The sequence below is a fragment of the Nicotiana attenuata genome, unplaced genomic scaffold (assembly GCF_001879085.1).
Source record: "Nicotiana attenuata strain UT unplaced genomic scaffold, NIATTr2, whole genome shotgun sequence".
Taxonomy (NCBI): Eukaryota; Viridiplantae; Streptophyta; class Magnoliopsida; order Solanales; family Solanaceae; genus Nicotiana; species Nicotiana attenuata.
Window position 1 is genome coordinate 14,558 of NW_017670880.1, and position 4,845 is coordinate 19,402.

The following is a 4,845-nucleotide window of genomic DNA, read 5'->3' on the forward strand; positions in this document are numbered from 1 at the left end:
GAAATTCTTTTTCCAGTACTAACTGCCCTGGCGGGAACTGTCTTGGTCTGACTCTCTTGTTGAAAGCTCTGGTCATGATAAAGCTAACCATGGCAAACTGCATTCAGTCTTTTTCCGTCTATAAGGGCTAATTGCTCGTAGCGACTTTTTACCCATTCTGCATCTTCAAGTTCTGCTTCCTGCATAATTCTCAGGGAGGGAATTTCTACCTCGGCTGGGATGACTGCCTCGGTACCGTAAACCAACATATAGGGTGTCGCCCCAGTCGACGTGTGAACTGTGGTACGGTATCCCAGTAGAGCGAATGATAACTTCTCATGCCATTGCTTGTGTTTCTCTATCATTTTCCTTAGTATCTTCTTAATGTTCTTATTGGCCGCTTCTACGGTTCCATTCATCTGAGGCCTGTAGGCTGTAGAATTCTTGTGCTTGATTTTGAAGGTTTCACACGTTGCTTTCATCAGATCACTGTTGAGATTGGAACCATTGTCAGTGATGATTGACTCTGGGACGCCGAACCAGCAAATGATACGGTCGCGAACGAAGTCTGTCACAACCTTCTTGGTAACCGCCTTATATGATGCTGCTTCAACCCATTTGGTGAAATAATCAATCGCCACTAGTATGAACCTGTGCCCGTTTGATGCGGCAGGCTCGATAGGTCCAATGACATCCATCCCCCAAGCGGCGAACGGCCATGGTGAGCTAGTTGCATTGAGCTCGTTAGGAGGCACCTTTATCATATCTGTATGTATCTGACAGCGGTGGCACTTTCGGACATACTGGATGCAGTCTGTCTCCATGGTCATCCAGAAGTAACCAGCTCGGAGTATTTTCTTGGCTAAGACGAAACCATTCATGTGCGGGCCACAGGTCCCTGCGTGAACCTCCTCCAACAACCTGGATGCTTCCCTAGCCTCGACACACCTTAGTAATCCCAAATCGGGAGTCCTCCTATACAGTATTCCTCTGCTGTGAAAGAAGTGATTGGACAATCTCCGCAGTGTGCGCTTTTGAGTAGTGTTTGCAAGTTCTGGATACTCTCCTGTTGACAAATATTTCTTAATGTCATGGAACCATGGCTTTCCATCTGCCTCTTCCTCGACATGAGCACAATAGGCAGGTTGATCCTGGATTTTTACCGGGATGGGATCAATGAAGTTCTTATCTGGATGCTGAATCATGGATGATAGAGTGGCCAATGCATCGGCGAACTCATTCTGGATTCTGGGGACATGTCGGAATTCCGTCTTTGTAAACCTCTTCCTCAACTCTTGTACATGATGCAAGTATGGGAGTATTTTGGAATTCTTGGTTGCCCATTCTTCTCGAACCTGATGTATGAGCAAATCTGAGTCCCCGATCACTAGTAACTCCTGAACGTTCATGTCAATGGCTAGTTTGAGCCCTAAGATGCAGGCTTCGTACTCGGCCATGTTATTGGTGCACGGGAACCTGAGCTTGGCGGACACCGGATAATGCTGACCTGTTTCTGATACTAGAACTGCTCCTATGCCAACTCCCTTAAAGTTTGCTGCTCCATCGAAAAACATTCTCCAGCCATCATAGGATTCTGCAATGTCTTCTCCTATGAAAGAGACCTCCTCGTCAGGAAAATACGTCTTTAGAGGCTCGTATTCTCCGCCCACGGGGTTTTCGGCAAGATGATCGGCTAGTGCTTGTCCTTTGATCGCTTTCTGAGTCACGTAGACAATATCAAACTCACTCAGCAATATTTGCCATTTGGCCAGTTTGCCCATGGGCATGGGCTTCTGAAAGATGTACTTTAGCGGATCCATCCTCGATATGAGATAGGTGGTGTAGGCACAGAAATATTGCCTCAACTTCTGAGCTACCCAAGTCAGAGCACAACACGTGCGTTCTAGTAGGGAATACCGGGCCTCGTACGGGGTGAACTTCTTACCGAGATAGTAGATAACTTGCTCCTTTCTCCCCATTTCATCATGTTATCCCAAAACACAACCAAATGCCCCATCCAGTACTGCAAGGTAGAGCAATAGCGGTCTACCTAGTTCGGGCGAAACCAGAACTAGCGGCGTTGACAAGTATTCCTTGATTCTATCGAAAGCTTTCTGACAATCATCAGTCCATTTAGTGGCGACATCCTTTTTCAACATCTTAAAGATTGGCTTACAAATGACAGTGGACTGAGCTATGAACCGGTTGATGTAGTTGAGTCTCCCCAAGAAACTCATAATCTCTTTCTTGTTCTTTGGCGGTGGCAAGTCTTGAATAGCCTTAACCTTTGATGGATCTAGTTCTATTCCTCGTCGACTTACGATGAACCCAAGTAGTTTTCCGGCAGGAACCCCGAATGCACATTTGGCGGGATTCAGTTTCAGGTTATACCTTCTCAATCTGTTGAAGAACTTTCTTAAATCTTCCATGTGGTCAGTGGCTTTCTTGGATTTGATGATGACATCATCTACATACACCTCAATCTCTTTGTGTATCATGTCATGAAAAATAGCAGTCATGGCCCTCATGTAGGTGGCCCCAGCATTCTTTAATCCAAACGGCATCATCTTGTAACAATACATCCCCCACGGCATAATGAAAGCCGTTTTCTCCGCGTCTTCTTCATCCATCCATTTCTGATGATACCCAGCAAAACAATCGACAAATGACTGCAACTCGTGCTTGGCGCAGTTGTCAATCAGGATGTGTATGTTCGGCAAGGGGAAGTCGTCTTTCAGACTGGCCCGGTTGAGGTCCCGGTAGTCGACACAGACTCTGACCTTCCCGTCCTTCTTTGGCACTGGCACAATGTTGGCTAACCATGTTGGATATTCCACTACCTTGAGAACCTTGGCTTTGACTTGCTTGGTAACTTCCTCCTTGATTTTCAAACTCATGTCTGGCTTGAACTTTCTGAGCTTCTGCTTTACCAGCGGACATGTCGAATCTATTGGCAATTTGTGAGCTACAATAGATTACTAAGACCGGTCATATCATCATATGACCAGGCAAATATGTCCTCATATTCCTTTAAGAACTCCGTGTACTCTTCCTTTTCTGACGGTGATAAGTGAACACTGATACAAGTTTCCTTGACATTCTATGTATCCCCCAGGTTGACAACCTCAGTCTCATCCAAGTTAGACTTAGGTCTATTCTCTAAAGCTTCGACCTCTTTAACGATCTCTTCTGGTATTTCATCTCTTCTGAGTCTATATCCGTTTGTTGCGTTACCTCGTCGCATGTCACATTCATCGGTTCATCAAGATAACTAAAAATAATGCTGTGTAAGGTAAAGTAAATGGCAGAGAAAAAGAGATAATAAGAGCGAGATTTATAAAAAATTGAAATGCTTTAATAAATGCTGAAAGAATTGTTTTGAACATCGAGGCTCTTCTCAAAGATTTAAAGATAATACTGAAGGGAAATCAACTAGAAAAAAGTAAAAGATAATGCATAATGCTTTGTTCAGCCTTGCTACCCCGAAGCTCTCCGGGCCTTGGTGGTTCTGACGGACCAATTGTTGAGGCGCTCTCCTCGGTTCACTGCCTGTATGGAAGGGCCTTCCTCCCCTTCCTCCTCGAGAATGTCGTGACAGTCCATATTGTCATCTTCCAAGAATAGGTTCTTCATTGCTGCTAATGTTTCATCTTCCTCTGACCCATATATGATGTCGGCCGGCTGGAAAGTCTGTTCCAGGCGGGGTATTGGGTGCTCCAGCGCATAGTAAGGGCCGCGCCATGGTGGCGACCAGTTCCTGAATTCCTGCCAAGTATATCCATACCCTAACCCGAAAGTGGTGCCATGCTTCTTCAGTTTGATAGGCTTGGTGATTCCCTGGAGATTCTTGCCGAGCCCTTTGCCAGGTTCATACCCGCTCCAGTCTAGTTTACTCTCTATCTTGTTATCCCACCACTTATCTTTGTCCACGGCGTTGACTCACTCAATGTGATGGTAAGTTTCTCCTCCTAGCTTCCTTCTTCCTTCAATTGCTGGGATGGTTTGGGGACTGTACATGGGGTTACTCCCGTCACCATGAATAATCACTTCTTGGTGATTCCACTCGAACTTTACTGCCTGGTGCAGGGTTGATGCTACGGCTCCAGCAGCATGGATCCAAGGTCGTCCCAGTAGTAAGTTGTAGGATGCTGGATGTCTATTACTTGAAAATCAACATCGAACCAAGTTGGCCCCATTTGTAGACACAAACTGATCTCCCCAATAGTGGACCTTTGGGAACCATCAAAAGCTTTGACGTTGATAGCCCCATCCTTGATTTCATGCAGACTCTTCCCCAATGTTCTGAGGGTCACCAATGNTATTCCTCGTCGACTTACGATGAACCCAAGTAGTTTTCCGGCAGGAACCCCGAATGCACATTTGGCGGGATTCAGTTTCAAGTTGTACCTTCTCAATCTGTTGAAGAACTTTCTTAAATACTCCATATGGTCAGTGGCTTTCTTGGATTTAATGATGACGTCATCTACATACACCTCAATCTCTCTGTGTATCATGTCATGGAAAATAGTAGACATGGCCCTCATGTAGGTGGCCCCAGCATTCTTTAATCCAAACGGCATCATCTTGTAACAATACATTCGCCATGGCGTAATGAAGGCTGTCTTTTCCGCGTCTCCTTCGTCCATCCATATCTGATGATATCCAGCAAAACAATCGACAAATGACTGCAGCTCGTGCTTGGCGCAGTTGTCGATCAGGATGTGTATGTTTGGCAAGGGGAAGTCGTCTTTCAGACTGGCCCGGTTGAGGTCCCGGTAGTCGACACAGACTCTGACCTCCGTCCTTCTTTGTCGACTGCGACAATAGTTGGTCGTAACCAACTGTTTGTATACTACCTACCTACCC